Genomic DNA, 21,974 nt, shown 5'->3' with positions numbered 1-21,974 from the left:
CTAAAGAATGGAGAGTCATAGACTTCATGGAACTTTATTGGGTACAGTGGCAGTGTTCATGCCTGCTAAGCATGGACTGAACAATTGTAATCTTTGGTGCCTCACCAGGCTCATCCTTCTTGATGCGCTCATATGTATAGGAATGAATATGAAAATGAAAAAGATATGTATATGTACAGACACCAATACAGATATTAGAACTTAGCATTTCAATAATAAACTGCTGAGAAATTTAACAAAATTTAACAGAATGTTAAGTCTTTGTGAGGGTCATCTTTGGTTTAAATCACAGTATAAGAACTTTTTTTTTTTAGACTTTTTGTTGTATATTGGAGTATAGTTGATTAACAATATGTTAGTTTCAGGTGTACAGCAAAGTGATTCAGTTATACATATACATGTATCTATTCTTTTTCAAATTCTTTTCCCATTTAGGTGATTACATGATATTGAGCAGAGTTCCTTGTGCTGTACAGTAGGTTCTTGTTGGTTATCCATTTAAAATATAGCAGTGTGTAGCCACAGCAATCAGAGAAGAAAAGGAAATAAAAGGAATCCATATCGGAAAAGAAGAAGTAAAGCTGTCACTGTTTGCAGATGACATGATACTATACATAGAGAATCCTAAAGATGCTACCAGAAAACTACTAGAGCTAATCAATGAATTTGGTAAAGTAGCAGGATACAAAATTAATGCACAGAAATCTCTGGCATTCTTATACACTAATAATGAAAAATCTGAAAGTGAAATCAAGAAAACACTCCCATTTACCATTGCAACAAAAAGAATAAAATATCTAGGAATAAACCTACCTAAGGAGACAAAAGACCTGTATGCAGAAAATTATAAGACACTGATGAAAGAAATTAAAGCTGATACAAATAGATGGAGAGATATACCATGTTCTTGGATTGGAAGAATCAACATTGTGAAAATGACTCTACTACCCAAAGCAATCTACAGATTCAATGCAATCCCTATCAAACTACCACTGGCATTTTTCACAGAACTAGAACAAAAAATTTCACAATTTGTATGGAAACACAAAAGACCCCGCATAGCCAAAGCAATCTTGAGAACGAAAAACGGAGCTGGAGGAATCAGGCTCCCTGACTTCAGACTATACTACAAAGCTACAGTAATCAAGCCATTATGGTACTGGCACAAAAACAGAAAGATAGATCAATGGAACAGGATAGAAAGCCCAGAGATAAACCCACGGACATATGGTCACCTTATCTTTGATAAAGGAGGCAGGAATGTACAGTGGAGAAAGGACACCCTCTTCAATAAATGGTGCTGTGAAAACTGGACAGGTACATGTAAAAGTATGAGATTAGAACACTCCCTAACACCATACACAAAAATAAGCTCAAAATGGATTAAAGACCTGAATATAAGGCCAGAAACTATCAAACTCTTAGAGGAAAACATAGGCAGAACACTCTATGACATAAATCACAACAAGATCTTTTTTGACCCACCTCCTAGAGAAATAGGCATAAAAACAAAAATAAACAAATGGGACCTAATGAAACTTCAAAGCTTTTGCACAGCAAAGGAAACCATAAACAAGACGAAAAGACAGCCCTCAGAATGGGAGAAAATATTTGCAAATGAAGCAACTGACAAAGGATTAATCTCCAAAATTTATAAGCAGCTCATGCAGTTCAATAACAAAAAAACAAACAACCCAATCCAAAAATGGGCAGAAGACCTAAATAGACATTTCTCCAAAGAAGATATACAGACTGCCAACAAACACATGAGAGAATGCTCAACATCATTAATCATTAGAGAAATGCAAATCAAAACTACAGTGAGATATCATCTCACACCAGTCAGAATGGCCATCATCAAAAAATCTAGAAACAATAAATGCTGGAGAGGGTGTGGAGAAAAGGGAACACTCTTGCACTGCTGGTGGGAATGTGAATTGGTACAGCCACTATGGAGAACAGTATGGAGGTTCCTTAAAAAACTACAAATAGAACTACCATATGACCCAGCAATCCCACTACTGGGCATATACCCTGAGAAAAGCATAATTCAGAAAGAGTCATGTACCAAAATGTTCACTGCAGCTCTATTTACAATAGCCCGGAGATGGAAACAACCAAAGTGTCCATCATCGGATGAATGGATAAAGAAGATGTGGCACATATATACAATGGAATATTACTCAGCCATAGAAAGAAACGAAATTGAGCTATTTGTAATGAGATGGATAGACCTAGAGTCTGTCATACAGAGTGAAGTAAGTCAGAAAGAGAGAGACAAATACCATATGCTAACACATATATATGGAATTTAAGAAAAAAAAATGTCATGAAGAACTTAGGGGTAAGGCAGGAATAAAGACACAGACCTACTAGAGCATGGACTTGAGGATATGGGGAGGGGGAAGGGTAAGCTGTGACAAAGCGAGAGAGAGGCATGGACATATATACACTACCAAATGTAAGGTAGATAGCTAGTGGGAAGCAGCCACATAGCACAGGGAGATCAGCTCGGTGATTTGTGACCGCCTGGAGGGGTGGGATAGGGAGGGTGGTAGGGAGGGAGATGGAAGAGGAAAGAGGTATGGGAACATATGTATATGTATAACTGATTCACTTTGTTAAACGGAGAAACTAACACACCATTGTAAAGCAATTATACTCCAATAAAGATGTAAAAAAAAAATAAAATAAAATATAGCAGTGTGTACATGTCAATCCCAAACTCCCTAAATACCCCCACCTCCAGAACCCTTCCCCCCAGTAACCATAAGTTCAGAGAACTTGGTTTTTATTCCATGACTCTTCCTTTGTTCAGGGTCCTTGGCGTCTGAATGAGCTTAGAGTATGTGACTGAAAAACATGGTAAAACTCTGGATCTCTTCTTCTTAATTTTGTTGGATTCTCTCCTGAGACCCTGTCCCTGTGTCCATTTCTGGTGGGTTTCTTCTGATTGATCTGACTGCTACCCCAGGATCAGGAACAATCTTAATATAGTAGACAATCCTGACTTTGTTTAATTCGGTTTGTGTTTTCAGGGAATGACTAGATTTTAACATGCGAGCACTAAGGGCCATATGGGAATCATATGTATACAGATATTTGAACACATCCTAGAAAAACTTGGTTCAGAGCTCAAAAAACAAATTGAGTATACATGATTTGTGTATCCCATCGATCCATCGGAAGAGGGAGTAGCACACTTCCCGACCTCGTAGCCCAGGAGGAGCAAACGCTGCATTAAACAATCATAGTGTAGGATCTTGGGAGCGCCAGTGAAGGGGGTGAGAGGGGAGAGGTAGCACAGAGGAGAAAGTGACTGGCCCTCTCTTGGGGACGAGGGAGGCAGCTATTAGGAAGGTTCCTGGGAGAAGGTGACACCAAGAGCAAAATTTGGGAAGCGGGAATAAAGCACATTCTGGATGGAGGGAACATCATGTACAAAAGGTACAGAGGCATGAGAAAAGAATCTAAAAAAGAGTGGATATATGTCTATGTATAACTGATTCACTTTGCTGTACAGCAGAAACTAACACATTGTAAATCAACTATACTCCAATAAAAATTAATTTAAAAAAAAAGGTATAGAGGCATGAAACAACAAGGTGTGTTCTGGAAACCACAAGTAGTTGGATAATCCTAGAGCTGAAAGTATGAGCAGATGAGGCTGGAAAAGTGGATGGGGCCAAAAGTTAAACACTTCTTGAAATTCAAAAACAGGGAGTTAAGTGTCAAAGTTAATATTATAAATGAGGTAGAAGGAAGTTAAAAATAAAATTTAAAACTGAGTTTGAAAGAGTGAATAACTTATATTTTAACTTTCCTTTCAACTAACATTTAAAATTTAACTAAATTTAAAAAAAATTTTAAATTCAGACATACTTTAGGTATTAAAGCATGGTTTCCCTGTAGTTGGGCCTGTCGTGTCGTACACTTTCAGATGCACTTAGCTCATTTGCTAATGCTGCTTGCTTAGAAGTCTGTAAAGTGAGGCACAGGATGAAACTAATTTTAGATGTTAGGAGAGGCTGCTTCCCTAATTTAGGAAGCAGGTATCTTGGGAATTGGATGAACTAAGACAATTCATTGCAAAACTACATCCAAAGCTTATGAGGTATACTTTGCTGGTTTAATAATAAAACAATTATTGTACACTTACTATGCACAAAGTTCCATACTAAGAAAACAGTTATGTGGTGGAAAAAGCATGGACTTAGGAGTCAGGCCTTATTAGCTTGTAGTCTTTAGCAAGCAAATTTACCTTTCCTGGTTTCTTTTTTTCTCATCTGTAAAATAGGAGTATGTATGTCATAGGTTTGCAAGGATTGGCTAACAAATGTAAAACTTGTAGTGGAGTTCTGGAACACAATAGGTGGTCAGGTGTTAGATGTCTGTTCTTATTTTCAGTGTAAAGAAAATTTAATTGATAATTATTAGTAATGTAAATATATACATAGACACTGATATAGATGTTAGAACTTAACATTTCAATAATAAACTGTTGAGAAACTTAACAAAAATATTGTCATTCTAATAAATAAGGATCATCATTTTTACCCCTCACTAAGTAAACTTGGCTTACGTAAAGCCTAAGTAAATAAAATCAGTCATCTTCCATTAAACCTTACCTAGTAAATATAAAACAAAACAGGATAAAACTCTCTTGATTTTCCTATTACTAATACGAAAACTCTGATTTTGGAAAGAAGAACAAGTTGATTAGGGTTAAAAGTAGAAGGTGATGTGGAAAAATGCAGGCAATTTATTTTATTTTTGGGCTGCGCTGTGCGGCTTGCGGGATCTTAGTTCCCCAACCAGGGATTGAACCCAGGCCCTCGGCAGTGAAAGTGCCAAGTCCTAACCACTGGACTGCCAGGGAATTCCCACAGACGATTTAACTTCACCTTTTTTATACTGTTTTTATAGAAATTATACATGATCACTATAAAACACTCAGGCCATATGGAAAAATGCAAAGAAAGGCAACAAATTGCCTAAAATCCTACTAGCCAGAAATAACCAGGGTTAACAATTGCAAACCGTCATTGTAGATACCTCTCCATGCACATATGCAGATAAAAATCTGTAAGAATGGTATCGTCCTTTACATTCTTTAAAAAAGGCAATTAATTTTACTCAAATTTAATATAGCAAAAGCTAAAGTGAACACTAAGGAATTATCACTGAGTTTCAGATAAAACTTTCTTCATCACCAGGGATATTAATTCCTATGGGAGCCCCTTAAGAAGATGAAAGATGGGACTCACCTGGTGGCACAGTGGTTAAGAATCCACCTACCAACGCAGGGGACACGGGTTCGAGCCCTGGTCTGGGAAGATCCCATATGCCGCGGAGCAACCAAGCCTGTGCGCCACAACTACTGAGCCTGCGTTCTAGAGCACACAAGCCACAACTACTGAGCCTGCAAGCCACAACTACTAAAGCCCGCGTGCCTAGAGCCCGTGCTCTGCAACAGAAGAAGCCACTGCAATGGGAAGTCCGTGCACCCGCAGCAAAGAGTAGCCCCCGCTCACCGCCCACGTGCAGCAACAAAGACCCAACGCAGCCAAAAATAAATAAAATAAAATAAATAAATTTATTTTAAAAAATGTGAAAGACATTAGGAGATGACAAATTTGTTTTTTTTTTAGTCTCACATTTCAAATTTAGAGAATATACTTATACTTCCTCCCATCTCCTCTCCCCTTCCTTCCAATTTTTTTAGCTTTTATTGTTAAAATTTATTTTAAATTTCTCTGTAACTTTAGTTTCCCATGTTTTTGGTCTTACAGTTAAGAAATATTAATGAATTCTGTGCACTCATTTTTTTCCCACTACCACTTCTGTTAATTTTATTTTAATTAGTCTTAGTTATGTCCCTGAATATATCAGAAACCATTGAATAGTACACTTTAAATGAGTGGCTTGTATGGTATATGATTTATATATGAGTAAGGCTGCCCTACTTTTTAAAAAAATTTATTGTATTGAAGTATAGTTGATTTACAATGTTGTGTTAATTTCTGCTGTACAGCAAAGTGATTCAGTTATACATACATATATATATATACATACATACATACACATTCTCTTATTTTATTTTTTTAATTTTTAAATGTTTATTTATTTTGGCTGCACCGGGTCTTAGTTGCGGCACGCGGGATCTTCGCTGCAGCGCGTAGGATCTTTTAGTTGTGGCATTCGGACTTCTTAGTTGCGGCATGTGGGACATAGTTCCCCGACCAGGGATCAAACCCGGGCCCCCTGCATTGGGAGCATGGAGTCTCACCCACTGGACCACCAGGGAAGTCCCCTGTGCTTTTAAATGGTTGGGAAAAAATAGCATTTCGTGACATGGGAAAATGCCCTGAAATTCACACTTCGGCCTCCCTGAACAAAGCGTTCCTGCCACACAGCCACGCTGTTGGTGCGAGGCCTGGGGCTGCTTTTTCACCCCCATGGCAGAGGTGAGCACTGCCACAGAGACCACACGGCTCACAAAATTGAAACAGTCACTATCCAGTCCGCCGACCTGTGTCCTAGGACACACACGGAGAGTCTGGAGGTGGGGAGCCCATCAACCCATTGTCGGCTGCTTGTGTGAGAGCAAAGCTGGGGATCTGATTTTGAGACGTGCTTCTCATTTTTATATAACAGGCGAGTCTACATAAATTGCATGAAATTTAAACAGTGAAATGCTGTTTGGCCGCTCGGCCTGCATGATCTTAGTTCTTAGGGCCACGGCAGTGAGAGCGCCAAGTCCTAACCACTGGACAACCCGGGAATTCCCTGTGAAATCATACTTTTAATGCACTAAGAGATTTCGCGCTTTATGAGAAACATGCTGAATTACTTTAACAAAGGAACCTGTTTTGTCCTAAGAGAAGGCCCGGTGCTGATGGAGGGTGCAGGAGGGAGCCTGGGGGCCCGAGGAACCACCTGCCTGGCTTTCACTGCTGGGCTCACCAAGGGTGGGGGTGGGTAAGGATTACCTTCCATCTGCCCCCTGACCCCCAGAATCTGCGAATGTGACCTTATTTAGAAAAGGATCTTTGCAGACAGATGTAATTAGTTAAGGATCTTGAGATGAGGTCCTCCTGGATGAGGGTGACCCTAAGTCCAATGACCGCTGTCCTTATGGAAGAGGAGAGACAGACACAGAGGAGAAGCCACGTGAAGATGGAGCCACAAGCCAGGGACGCCTGGGCCCCCAGCAGGTGGAAGAGGCAGGTAGGACCCTTGCTGGAGGCTCGGGAGGGAGCGCGGTCCTGCCGCACCTGGATTTCTGAATTCTGGACTCAGAACTGGGACGGAGTAACTCCTGTTTTAAGGCTCTCAGTCTGTGGTGCTTTGTTGCAGCCGCCCCAGGACACCAGAACAGGGATCGCCTCACTCTTCCCCTCCCCCGGTCCACGTCCGGAAGGGTTGGCGTAGGCCTGGTCTGGATGGGAGAGTGCGGCGGGGGGCGGTGGTGACAGAGCTCCCTGCGTCCCCCGGGGCCTAGGGCGTCCCGGCAGGGAGTGGATGGCGTGGGGCCCCCAAGTCAAGGCCGTGGCCCGATGTGTGCTTCAAACAACGTGCCCAGCCCCGGCCGATGAGGCAGGAGACGTGAGAGCCCGCGGTCAGTGGCCAGGCCCAGCACGGACAGGGCAGCCCTTCTGAGTCACAGCGTGGGTACCGCAGTGTGGCCCGACACCAGGCTCCCGGAGACGACGGGTCAGGAGAGAGCTGGTGGGCGTGGATGGGTTGGGCTCAGAAGCTCCTGGGACCCGGGTCCTGGTGAACCCTCATGGCTCTGGCTCGGGAGAGGTGGGCAGAGGTGCGAGATGGGACCTAAGCAGGAGGGCGGCGCCCGCCTCCCCTTTAAACTATAAAGAAGTCAAGACGGACTAATTCTTAAAGTCCCCTGAGGGGCCCGGAAGTCCGGCGTCCTATGAGATGCGAGACCCCTCTCCTTGACCGCGGGGTCGGGGGGTGGGGCGATTGCTGGGCAGCCCTCGGCAGACCGAGCCCCAAGCACTGAGAAATCCCGGGGCGCTCCTGTGAGCAAAGTGCACAAGTCGGGCTCTGCCTGCGCCCCTCCCTGCCAGAGGTGGGCCCCGGGGACCCTCCCCTCGGGGCAGCCCAGCCGCTGTCACTGGGGCCCCTACCCCTGTCCAGCTCTCGGTCCTGGAAAAGTGCCGGCGTGTGCACAGGGCACAGCTGGCTAAACGCTGGTCCTGATCAAAGCGGCTACGGGGACACGGGTTCCACGACCCACCCCGGAGTCCTGGGCCGACCTGCACACATGGATGAAGGCTGCCCGCGACGGAGCAAGAAACGGGAAGGAAAACAGGGCCGCCCAGTGCGCAGAGGGACCTGTGTACCCCACCATCTGCTTCATAGGTGCCTGTGGGGCTGAGACGCAAAGGAAAAGCTGGGGAGGGCCTGGGAGATGGGGGTCAGTGGAGGGAGACCCGCTGCAGCACATCACACGCTTCCAGGGGAAGCTTCCTGTGGTTCTCACGGGGCTTCTGAAGGCCAACGAAGGCCACAGAAGCAGGCCATGATGCCGCCCGCCCCCGAGGCCCTACCTGCTGCGGACATCCTTGGTGCGGATGGGCACCAGGAGGCTGAAGGTGGACCTGGCCCAGTGAAGGGACGTCACGGGCCAGGGGGCTCGGGGGCCGGCCGGGGTCCAGGCTGCTGTGGGCCTGGAACAGTTTGGCCTGTAGCTGCACCTTGCAGTCCGCGTGAGCCCAGTCCACCTTGTTTGCTGTCCGCAGGGCGTCGGAGGCAGCGTTGCCGTCCATGGCGGGCAGTGGGCGCCGGGGAAGCAGGCTAGCCAGCCGGTGGATGCTCCCGGTCGAGGCCCCATCCCGGTGCAGGGGGTCCAGGGAAGTGCTGATCATTCCGGAAAGACAGTTACCCCGCGAGCAGGGGCCTCCGCTGCCCGGGGCCCTGCGGGTTGTGGGGATCTCCTGCAGGGAGGTGCTCAGGCAGGGCGGGGAGCCACTGCGGGCCGGGGTCCCGGGGACCTCGTCCTGCGGGGTGCCCCCGGAGGGGCTGGCCCGATTCCTCGCGGCCAGGTCCTCACGGCTGGTTTGAAACCGCCTCTTCCTCCAGCCTTTCTCATCCAGGGACAGTGCTCGCTCCAGCCTGGGCCTCGGCGGCGGCGGCGGCGGCTGCTTCAGACTGAAGGGTCTCCCGCTGGCCTGTGGGTCCTCGTTGCTGACTTGCGCTGGGGTGTCCAGAGGGAGCACTGGGCTCTTCTCGGGTCCCCAACGGTGGTCAGTGGCCGGGGACCCCGGGCGGGCGGCGAGGTCTTCATCAGTGTTTGCAAGCTGCCCCTTGAGCATCCTGCCTTCAGGCTGCAGATGCCGCTGGGCGGCCTCCGAGTGCCCCAGGCTCGCCAACTTGGATGGCAGAGTCCAGGCGCCAGCCCTCACACCCGGGGGCAGACTGGCCGAGCCGGGAGACGGCTCCTCCTGGGGCTGCCGGCGACGTGCAGTGTCAGGGATGTGTGGTCAGCCGTCGCTGGGCAAGGCGCGGAGGAGAGAAAGGGCAGCAGCTCGCCCTCGGGCTGGGGTGGTCCAGCTGGAATACAGCCAGCTGCTGCATGACGGGGAGCCGTGATGGTCAAGAGTCCCCGGCAAGTCCCTCTGGGCGCCGCCCGCTCCCCAGCCCCGCGGGCTTCGGCAGCCGCTCCCCAGCAACCGGCGGGCAGGGTCGCCCACATTCTCTTTTAAAATTTTTTCATTGGAGTATAGTTGATTTAAAATGTTGTGTTAGTTTCTGCTGTATAGCAGAGTGAATCAGCTATACATATACGTATATGCACTCCTTTAAAAATTCTTTCTCCATATAGGTCATTATGGAGTATTGAGAAGAATTCCCTGTGCTATACAGTAGGTCCTTATTAGTTATCTGTTTTATATATAGTGGTGTGTATGTGTCAATCCCAATCTCCCAATTTATTCCCCCCACCCCTTATCCCCCCTGTTAACCATAAGTTTGTTTTCTACATCTGTGACTCTGTTTCTGTTTTTTAAATAACTTCATTGGTACTACTTTTTAACACAACTTTGCCATTCATCACCTGGTTGACTGGATTTTGTTGAATCCCTCTCTCCTCTCCTCTCCCACCCTCCTTGCAGAACAGCTCATGAGGTGCTATATTCCATGAGTTTTTGAGTTTGAAAATATCTCCTTATTGTTCAACAGTTGAGCTGACTGTGATATTCTTGAGTGGTCCTTGTGTCCTTTGCAGCCATGCTTCATCATCTTCTGGCCTGGATTATTGCTCTGTAGAAACCTAAGGCCAGTCTGACTTTTTTCCCTTTTGTGAATATAATTATTTTGTCCCATATAGACTTCCTGACGAATTGTTTCTTCATACTTTAAGTAAGTAGAATCTCTCTATTGGTTTTGTTTTTCCTCTTATATATAGTGTGTCCTTTTAATCTCCAATTCACTTCTTTCCTTTCAGGGAAGTTCTCCTGTATTATGTCGTTCTTTTGGTCCATCTGTTCAGTTTTTCTATTTCAAGAATACCAGTTATATTGGATGCTTTGTTGAATATTCTTTGTCATTACCGTATTTTGTTTAAATTTTTCTTGCAGCTGTGTTTCCTTTTGCCTTCAAACATGTTCAGGGCAGAGGAGAGCAAAACTTTATTTATATTCCATAACTGCTTTATAATTTCTTTACCTTTTGTTGCCATGCATGCTATGCTGTAGGGCCTTTGCACTTACTATGCCCTCTGCCTGCGATGCCCTGGCTCCTGAGATCCATGTGGATTGCTGCATTCACATCTCTACTCAGGTATCCCCTCCTCAGTGAATCCTTCGTGTACCATCCTATCTACCCATGTCACTCTTTCTTCTTCCCTTATAATCACATGACATTAGATATTTATCTGCAAATTTGGTGTTGTGTACCTTCCTCATGCTCCCACCCCCAATGAAGTCTTCAGAAAGCAGAGATTATATCTGTGTTGTTCATGGTTGTATTGCCTAACACTGTGTTTGCTGCGAAGGAAAGGCTTATAAGTATATGTCTGATTATAGAGAGGTCTGGCCCACAGCCTGTAGCTAAGCCTACGTATGGGATACTTGGGGCAAAGATATGGACCCTGGTGAAATCATTTACAAATCTAAATCCCTTTTGTCTCAGTTGAGATACAGTGGGGCCAATTTTCCCCTAATTTGTTTCTAGAGACTTATGTTCAAAGAATGACCAAGCAGAACTCTTAAACAGAAGAGCCTTTAAGCAAAGGATTTGCAGATGGTGGCTGCTTCCTCAGTGCAATACCCATTTTCCCTTACTGGGAAAAGGGCTCCATGCTGTTAGAATAACCTGTTCAAGAACAAAGGTTTTAAGTTAGTAGTTGTCCTCTATGCCCTTAAACAGGAAAAATCCTTAAGCTAATGCCAGAGGATGTCCACGCCATTTGGGAATCTCCCCAAGAATGCCTACCTAATAGAAATTCTTTAATTTCAATAAGACATTTTGAAGATCCAAACTTGTGGTTTAAAGCCAAATGTTCTGTGTCTTGTATTTATCAGTGGATCACGAAGTAGTGATTATAGCATATCTCGGTTTTTAAATCATTTACTACTAACCTATATAAGCTCTTTGAGAGCAGTACCCATTTATTACAAATCTCTTAAACTCGAGGATGTATAACAGGATTTCCAAGTGTCCATGGAAGGTTTCAGTGAGCAGGAATTAGTCCCTCGAGCTCTCTTGGCATAGTGGGAAATGTGGAGCTCACAAAGTGATAGGAGGTAGCATAAGCTCCGTTTGCCAACATCTGGAACACAGCTGCTTCTTAATCTTTTCACCATCTGTTAATAAAAACTGGCTGAAAAGGAATATGGAGGTCTTAGATACACATAGAAATAAATATTAAATAAACAGATAAGATATAAGAGAGAAAAGGCCTTCACAAAACAGATTTTTGATGGTGATTAATTTTAAGTTATAACTAAGGCTTCTGGTGGGTGGTGTGAATGGTCTGAATGCCCCACTGGGTTAGGGAAGACCATGGAAGAATAACTGACTGCTTTCAACTTTAATCCTTCAGTGATTAATTGTGATGAACAATCTGTAACCTGGTTCTTGTTTTTCTAACAGCTGGGAAGAGATGGGTGGTCAGAAGCCACCACGTTGGCCCCAGATCTTAATGGTGGTAGGAAGGGGGCCTGATGTTGCTTGGCCTTTTCACAAGCTGCCCATCCCAGGCGGATGTTGGAAGTTGCCCTTCAGAGCTGCCCTTTTATTTCCATCAAGTGGAGGGCTTGCTTTTCTGCCTGGGAATGTGGTGGTGGACTCTGGCTCTGTGCCCTTCCTCTGGAGTGAATGCACTCCAAATTAGAAAAACAAACGTCCTAGTTCCCTCTTGCCTTCCACTGCCTGAGCTTGTTGTTGTGGCACCTCCTGCTTCAGCTGCCCTCCCTCAGGCTCTTGGCATGGCTGACAGGAGTCGGTGCCAAGGCCCAGTGGCCAGCACTGCTGGGAACATAATACCAGTCAAGACTTTAGTGACATCTCCCTGCACCTGGTAAATCTTTTGGGGAGTTTTTAAAAACAACCTGTAAGGCACCATAAGTAGTGATGCACCATGATAGCTTCTGGGAGACTGTATAAAATTTCAGCTTTCAACGTGGATTGGCTGTTTGAACAGGACAGAGCAGCTTTTCCAGGCCAGGTTATGAGATGAGATAGGGATACCATGAGGTAGGTTTTCCATACTCCTGATCAGAAACCATGCAGTGGAACAGTGTCATATGTGTAGTTAAAGGGAGGAAAGCAAGCTTTCCATGCTTAAATATGATCTTTATTTTACTTTACCTGTTGGGCTTTCTGGTTTCCTCAACAATGGAATGTATTCACTGGGAATAGGCTGTCTAAGGAGGCTGGAATACTGCTAGTCATTTAAAAGCATGTCTTTCAGGATTAGTTTTAGTAAAACCAAAAGCATACCACAATTGTTGCAGGTCTTTAAGTGGAAAAATTATTAATGCTGCCACCTGTTGACAGCATTTGAGTGTGCATCAGCCCACTTGGTTAGTAATCCCTGCCCGCCAGGAATACCATAGCCACGTGAGATCTGACACTCTCCCGGGCATTTCAGGATTAAACACAGCCCCAGCCCTCAGGGATCTTGTAATTTTAATAGGCTCCATGAGCAAGCATATTTAAAGAAGAAGAAATAGCCACAGCTAGAGTGGCAAGTTTTCCTTGGGCCTGCCAGTGTCTAATCATAGCCTGCCTCGTCTAAATCACTTAATTAAGAGACGATAATCTCTTGGTTAGAATGTATTTAAATACTTTGCATATGCACTGAAATACTTTCCTGTTCAGAATGGCTATTCCTATTTAGATACAGATTTTCTGTTACAAGACTTCCATGGGATCATGGTTTAACATTCCATACATTAGCTAATTATTTGTTTCCTTCCAAATCCCAGGAGCCTAGCAATTCAAAATACCAACGAGTTGAATCTCATACCAAGAGTAGATCTCTAGCAGAGAACTTGGATCAGTGGATATCAAATGGTAGCTAAATGTATTCTAGAGCAAAATGCCTACATTTACCCCGCCCCCCAAGTCAATATGAACATCTCATGTCCTGATACAGGGGCATATTGCTTGACAGGTTTCAAGTAGTCTTCATACTCTGCCCCTCTGACATTATGTTCTTTTGAAAAAATATGTATGGCTGGATAATAACGCTTTTTAAAAACCGGTTTAAAATGTGCTGGTCGCATTGCACCTCTCCTGACATTCTCTTCTTGGCAGCTGATGGATGTAAGAATTACAAACGAATTACTTTGGGGCTTCCCTGGTGGCGCAGTGGTTAAGAATCTGCCTGCCAATGCAGGGGACACGGGTTCAATCCCTCATCCGGGAAGATCCCACGTGCGGGGCAGCAACTAAGCCTGTGTGCCACAACTACTGAGCCCGAGCTCTAGGGCCCGTGAGCCACAACTACTGAGCCTGTGCACCACATCTACTGAAGCCCGCACACCTAGAGCCTGTGCTTCACAACAAAGGAAGCCACCGCAGTGAGAAGCCTGCACACCACAATGAAGAGTAGCCCCCGCTCGCCCAAATTAGAGAAAGCCCGCACAGCAACGAAGACCCAACGCAGCCAAAAATAAATAAATAAATAAAATAAACAACAGACATTTATAAAAACAAACAAAGAAAAAAACAAATGAATTACTTTGAGGATTTACTCAGCCCAACTTGAGACACTGGTGTAAATAAATTCAAGGAATTCTGGAGCTACCATGCTGCCTTTTATTTTTTTATTTTTGGCTGTGTTGGGTCTTCGTCGCTGTGTGTGCGTTTTCTCTAGTTGCAGCGAGCAGGGGCTACTCTTTGTTGCAGTGCGTGGACTTCTCATTGTCGTGGCTTCTCTTGTTGCAGATCATGGGCTCTAGGCATGTGGGCTTCAGTAATTGTGGCTCTCGGGCTCAGTAGTTGTGGCTCTCCGGCTCTAGAGCGCAGGCTCAGTAGTTGTGGCGAATGAGCTTAGTTGCGCCGCGGCATGTGGGATTTTCCTGTGCCGGGGATCGAACCCGTGTCCCCTGCATTGGCAGGCGGATTCTTAACCACTGTGCTTCCAGGGAAGCTCCCATGCTGCCTTTTTGAGTACCATTTCTTATCGTCTGCCCTGAAGTCTTAAAATTAGGATCTGTAGGCTGAAGGATATTCATTTCTTAATTATCTTATAAGCAGATAAACACTGCTCCTCACTCCATGGAGCCTTTGTCCTCATGCCTATCTAGAGTGACAGACAGGACCTGTGACCCTTCAGGCCTGTGACATTGTACCCCAAACTTCAGTGGGAGCCCCGACCCATCCCCAGGGCCTTGGTGACCACTTCAGAGATTAGGACACCACAGCTGCCCTGAAAATTATACTATTTGAGACTGGTTACTTCCAACTGTGATGCTTGATTATTAATGGAAATGTAAGTCATCCCTCTTACATTACACCCCTCTTACATGACCTTTTAAAAATCCTCTTCTCTTTGTTACTGATTCCCCTCCTCCTGCCCCTAATTCTTGACTCTTCCACCGTTCTGGAATCCTGTTTCCTTATCAGTTTTCTCCACCTTCCACGTGCCCTCTCTTTGTAGAATGCTCTGTCTACCTTCTGTCTTAAGGAAAACCTGGGTCTCCGCTTACGATGCTACATTTTTTTGTTTCTTCTGTTTTTTTTTTTGTTTGTTTGTTTGTTTGCAGTACGCGGGCCTCTCACTGCTGTGGCCTCTCCCGTAGTGGAGCACAGGCTCCGGACGCGCAGGCTCAGCGGCCATGGCTCACGGGCCCAGCCGCTCAGCGGCATGTGGGATCTTCCCAGACCGGGGCACAAACCCGTGTCCCCTGCATCGGCAGGCGGACTCTCAACCACTGCACCACCAGGGAAGCCCTGAGCCTCAGCTTTTATAACTTTAAAATGTGGATGATGCTCACCTGGCAGAATTGTGGCTTTTGAAATATTTATTAATTCATTCAACAAATATTTATTCAGCATCTACTATATGCCAGGCACTGTTTTAGGCACTAAGGATATGGCAGCAAATAACTTTAAAAGTTCTGCCCTCATTTTGCTTACATTCTGGTGGGAATAAAATAAAACTCAGAAAATAAGTCATAGACAAAAAATGACGCAGAGAAAAAAAGAAAAAGAATGAAGGGTGAATGGGGCACCAGTGGTGGGCTGGTTAGAGAAGCCCTCACTAACAGACCTGCTTCGAGCCAAGGCTTGTGAAGCTGAGGGCATACCTGGACATCTGGAGTGAGAGCCTTCTAAGCAGAGGGGACGTGAACTATAAATGTCTTAGGCGGGAGTGAGCCTGCCTGCTTGAGAACAGCAAGGATGTCAGTGATGTGCAGGGAGATGAGGAGAGAGGAGGAGAGAGAAGAATCAGGAACAACAGCAAGCCTTTGCCGGCTACTGCAAAGTTTTGGTTTTTCTGTTGCATGTAATATATCTGGCACATTGGGGATGCTCGACAAATAGTAACCATGATGATGAGGATGTTACCGTGATGCTCTGCTCTTTTGGTTGAAGAAAGATAGATGGGGTGACATTTAGGATTCTTTTAAGTACCGCCCCCCCTTTATACCCCTGGAACAACAGCATAGTAGAATAGAAAGAGCACTTGAAAGACCAGAGACCCGATGTTAAATCCAAGTTCCTCTGTTGACCCTCACTGAAGGCAAACATACTCATCTATCCAACAGAAGGTGATAATTCCTGCTCTGCCGACCTCCTAGGGTTGACGTGAAGAATGAAATAAGTAAACTTATATAAGCACTTTGTAAACAGTACACTAAAAATACGCGTGAAGCATAAAGGCTGTGTTTGCTGAATTATTATTGGAACCTGGAAACCATCTAGTCCAGCTTCTAGAGTTTCCTTGTCCGTGTGAATGTTTCTAGAAATGGGATGCAAACTGGTGGAAAGGACTGCAGAGCCATACCTTTCTCGGTTTGGGTTCTGTTACAGTTAGTGCAGCCTGCATGTAGATTAGCTCCTTGCAAGTTGTGTCCCATTGCCGCCACAAGGCACACCTGTACTACCAGCAGCTTGAGGCTGAATCTTTGTGCTGAATCTACCAGTCTTCTGAATTTTAACGTAAATTAAGGCTCATCATGATAAGGTTTTTTTGTGTTTTTTTTTTTTTTTTTTTGCGGTACGCAGGCCTCTCACTGTTGTGGCCTCTCCCGTTGCGGAGCACAGGCTCCGGACACGCAGGCTCAGTGGCCATGGCTCACGGGCCCAGCCGCTCCGCGGCATGTGGGATCTTCCCGGACCGGGGCACGAACTCGCGTCCCCTGCATCGGCAGGCGGACTCTCAACCACTGCGCCACCAGGGAAGCCCCATGATAAGGTATTGAACTGGATCAGGAAAGTAAATTTAAAGAGCTTTATTATCTAAAAATGAGGTGATGAAAGGGGCAAACAGATAACTAGAGTGGGAAGGTTATTACCGTCATGGCTATGCTGTGCCCGAGCTCTAAGCTATGCTTGGGTTGAGTTCCCTGGTGACTGGGTGGGACCAGAATGTGGAGTCTGTGTGCTGAACTGTAATTGTGGCAGAGAGCAAAGAGCACCAGTGACCCCCCCAAACTCTTAGAAACTCTCAGAAAAGGAATTAAATGTGGGTCTGAATGTGAGAGCCCAGTAGGTTGGCACTGCCCAGCATATTTTTGAAATCTGTTCCTTGTGAATTCAGCTTATTTTGTACACAGTTGCATTTCCCACCCATTCTTCCAGAGGCCCCCAAAGTTTAGAAGAAGTTCTAGGGGAGCTGAGCTGATGGGCTTCTGAACCTCATTAGCCAAGGAAACTTTAACTAATAACATTTGAGTTTTTATTTGTTGAAGGAATTGTTATATTCTGTTTTCGAGCTGCCTCTTCTTTCCTACGGCTTTTTTCAGCTCTCAACCTCTACCCAAAGGATAAAGAACAATGTTTTCTTGTCAGGGTAGTGACTAGTGATGCTGCAACACAAGGCCCCAGGGACTGTGGCTGAGTGATTGCTAAAATTCTCTGTGCGTACTCATCAATAAAAATGTTGTCTACATCTTCAGTGTATGGATATTTATGTATAAATATATAAATAGTACAATTTTATTAATATATAACTGGTAAAATGGGCCCTCCCAAATAGAAGATTAAAAAGGATGAGGAAAAAAAAAACAATAGAGGTTCTGTTTCTTTCTGTACTCTGAGGAGGGTCTCTTTGGCAGCTACTGCTTCAGAAGATGGCTTTTCCTTGAAATTGGATTTGAGGAAAGAGCAAAGATTGATTTGGGATTGTTTTGGCTGCAGGCCTCTTTCTAATTCCAGTTGTCATCTTGAAGCTTCAATGAGGTGTAGGTTATACAGGGAAAGGCAGGACCTGGCCATCAGTGGGAGAGGTGCCTTTATGTGGAAGGCTTACTGCCCTCACTTTATTGGTGTGTCAATGTAGATTGTACCGGGCACAGCACCAGGAGATAACAAGGGGAGTGAGACACGTCTTAAGTCCCCACCTCAGGAAGCTCATCTTCTAGGGCAGACTCTGGAGCGTGGTGTAGGCTGAAGTGGACTAAGACTTGGCATAGTGCCTGGGCCTGCTGCCAAAGTGCTCACTCTTGCAACCCCAGCCTGACCTGCAGTGAGCTGCTGGAAGGAGGGGGACAGAAGAAAGCACCTGGCTGAGGGGGTGTGTAGTATTCAAAAGGGAATTTGGTGGGAAAGAATTTGGTGTGGTTTTATCTGGACTCTCCTAAGACCCCTTCCCTGTCCGCCAGTCTGTGCAGCCATAGATAGAATTGAGCCATGAGCACCCACATGGGTCCAAATCTTGCTCCTTGGTGACCCAGATAACATTACATTGTTATTTACCTGGTAACTGTCACATATTTGGGGCTCCAGAGTACACTCAAATGCTATGAAACCCCAATTCTAAAAGTCAGTCTGTTTCTGAACTTCATAATAATCAAAAAAGAAGTTGCTTCATGAATCAATTTTAAAGTAATCAAGCCATTCCATAATAGAGGGTTACATATAGACTTTACAGAGCTCAAGAGTCATATAATTTCATGGAATTATTTACAACTAAGGCAGACTAATCAAAGAAGTATATTCACTTAATAGAAAACTAGAAGGGGACTCCCCTGGTGGTCCAGTGGTTAAAAATCCACCTTCTAATGCAGAGGACGCAGGTTCAATCCCTGGTCGGGGAACTAAGGTCCCACGTGCCGCAGTGCAACTAAGCCCGCACGCCGCAACTACTGAGCCCGTGCACTCTAGACCCCGCGTGCCACAACTAGAGAGAAGGCTGCGCGCTGCAGCGAAGATCCCGCGTGCCGCAGCTAAGACCTGACACAGCCAAATAAGTAAAATAAGTAAATAAATAAATAAATAAGTAAGAACAGTAGAAGACAACTACCCTAGTGTTTGCCCACTGTGTACCAGGCGTTGCTGCCTTCCAGAGCTAAGGCCAAGGTGTCTACATTGTACTTAATCTTAGGCAGGTATGATTTGACCTTTTACTTCCCCAGATACCAAGCAGTTATAATCTGATCTGACAGAAATTATGTTGAGATTTGAAAAAAATCTAGTTAGTTTATTTAAAGGCAATATTGTTTTCTATTTTGAAGATACTGTATCTCAGTTCCCATTGCAGAAGCACCCTGAACATACTTCCAGGCATAATCTCCCAACATGCGGGTACCTTTATGTGAAGGGGATGCTTAGCCAGTGTGGGAGGAAGGAGGGGATACAGCTGAGTGACTATTGGCACAAGAGCCTAGGCTGCAAGATTAGAAATACCTATTTCTCTGATGAAGCCAGCCTGAATGCAAGAGAGATCACAAGAGGACAGCAAATGAGGATGTGAAAGCAGTTTCTTCTGATGTTAGCTGTAATGCTGGAACGGCTCTGGTGTTGCCTGGTGGAAGCATGTGTTTAGCTTAGGTTGTGCACATGATAGCCGATGAACTTAGATGTGCTCTGCAAGATAAGCCTCTCCTCACCTCTGTTTGAACTTACTCTGTCTTTCCTTGTCATAAGAATAGAGTTGAAATGTGCCCTGGGTTTGGGTCTCTCTGTTCTTGTATCCCTTTGCAAAGAGATACCACTTAATCTCTTAAGAGATTCTGCAATAAACAACATCAAAATTTAGAAACTTGGGGGCTTCCCTGGTGGCGCAGTGGTTGAGAATCTGCCTGCTAATGCAGGGGACACGGGTTCGAGCCCTGGTCTGGGAAGATCCCACATGCCGTGGAGCAACTAGGCCCGTGAGCCACAACTACTGAGCCTGCGCGTCTGGAGCCTGTGCTCTGCAACAAGAGAAGCCGCGATAGTGAGAGGCCCGCACACCGCGATGAAGAGTGGCCCCCGCTTGCCACAACTAGAGAAAGCCCTTGCACAGAACCAAAGACCCAACACAGCCAAAAATAAACAAATGTGGGGTTTAAAAAAAATAATAAAGGTTGGCCCAGTTTAAAAAAAATTTAGAAACTTGGGCCATTGGATAATTTCCCTTACTGGAGAAATTAGAAAAGAAGCTCCAGGGGAAGCCTAGAACAAATTATCTGTAGCAAAAATCCAGTTTTATTTGTTTCCCCAATCCACTGCAGAGCAATCTCTTTTGCCAAATACAAATTACTGGAAAAATTAAAAGAAAAAAACCCAATAAATTCAAGCCCAAATTTTAGATTCAACAGAGTTAAAATTACTCTGTGGAATTGCTATAAAATTCCTAAATGTTTTTTCTCATTTCTGTACTTACTGTGACCAGGGCTTACATTGGACTGCAGACCAGATGTTGAGTTTAGTAAGATATAGGGAATGAATAATTTCAGATGGGACTTGCAAAGACACTTAGATACAAAGTACTGTAAGCAAGATCATCAGGGCATAAACTTTGGAAATAGCTACAAAGCCCTATACTAAGTTGTTCATCTGTGTTAATTTTTTAGAAGCTGAAGGGTATAGCAATGATCAAGACAGAAAAAGTCCCTTTTCTCAGAGTGAGATAAGGATAGAAAATAAGCATAAATACTTGGAAATTATTCATAGTAATAAATAATAGAAAATAAACAGTAATGAGATAGATAGTGGAAGGGGAATGGGACTATTTTAAGTATACTAGTGTAAGAAGTCTCCCTGAGGAAGTTACATTTATGCATGTATCTGAAATGATAACAGTCATATTCAGAGACCTGCAGGAAGAACATTTTAGGCAGAGGACAGCAAATGCAAAGGCCCTGAGGCAGAGGTATCTGACACTACAAAGATAGAAAGGAGCTAGTGAAGAGAGCAGTATTGAAAGTAAGTCGACATGGCCAAAGTCAACCTTGGGCATCATGTCATGTGATACTGAACAAAAGAAGAATAAATTATGGAAGTGTAGATAAGGAAAGTGGTTTCATGGGTAGCCCAAAGGTGAAGTTGTGGGAACAGGTGAGTTGGGTTGCAGCTGGGGAACATGCAAGACCAAGGAAAATCAGAAATATCATCCTGGTGTATGGGGAGGAGGGGAAGAGGGGCCTATTTCTTGTGTAGAAGATGATGGATGAGGACCCTGGGAGGAATGGGCTTTGGAGAAAAGGGCCTGGCCTCACAGGCAATAAGGAAGGCATTGAAGGGAGCAGAGGTTGGTACCTGGAGCGGGGGCATAGAGACAGTGTTGGGTGGGTTTTGTCACACTGAATGCAACAAACACTCTGAAATCACCTTGGCATTCAAACGACTTGGAGATTAACACAGAGTGCAGCACATTCATGTTTGAATAACTGGCTTCCTGTAATAGGAAAAGGAGTTCTTTGATTGTTAAGTGATTTAAGTTTGTCTTCTGAATATTGCACCTCCTATTATACTTTCTTTCCTGCTCTCCATCCACCCAGCTCTTTTACCTAAGATTTAAAGGACATTTTTTAAAAAAGTGATAATTGGATACAGTAAGGTTTTTAACAAAACAGACCAACTTGACAAACTATTTAGGAACAAGATACTACTGTGTACCATCCCAGCCAAACCTGGGGTTACTAAAGCAGGTCAATCCCTGGTGGGGGGGGAATATATATATATATAAAATTTGGGGTCAACTAACTGCAAAAAAGAAAGTGATGCCCATGAGTTCAAACTTCAACTGCAGTTTATTTTCCGACATTTAGAAAACTAGGGTGAATTTTTGCAGTTTTGCAGTATCCAGATAGTTTCAAAAGCACCAGTTCTTTTTGAGATTGGAATTTTGCCCACCTTGTTACTAAGGTGCAGGCTCAAATTGAAGGTCTGAGTGAAGGATCCTACTTTATTTTTTAGACTTAAAAAATATTTGTGTGTATATATAGAGGTATCCTAAGAATAATATGTCCATAAGCTGTTAGAACTAAAAGGACACAAATAAAATTTGCCCCTTTGATTCTTTAACAGAAGAAGAAATGGAGGTGTTATAACTTGCCCAAGGTCACACA

General features: G+C 44.6%; 1 protein-coding gene across 3 annotated transcripts in view; it reads left to right on the top strand.

Moving 5' to 3' along the window:
• AK4 (adenylate kinase 4) overlaps positions 1-21,974 on the top strand; it is a 95,346-nt gene that overhangs the window by 40,729 nt on the left and 32,643 nt on the right. The gene's annotated exons all lie outside the window — the stretch shown is intronic.

This window comes from Delphinapterus leucas, chromosome 1 (assembly GCF_059928025.1).
Source record: "Delphinapterus leucas isolate spDelLeu-1000000601 "Yukka" chromosome 1, BTC_Dleu_Yukka2, whole genome shotgun sequence".
Classification (NCBI taxonomy): domain Eukaryota; kingdom Metazoa; phylum Chordata; class Mammalia; order Artiodactyla; family Monodontidae; genus Delphinapterus; species Delphinapterus leucas.
Note: the sequence above shows the minus strand (reverse complement) of the source record. Positions and strands in the feature narration are given on the sequence as shown.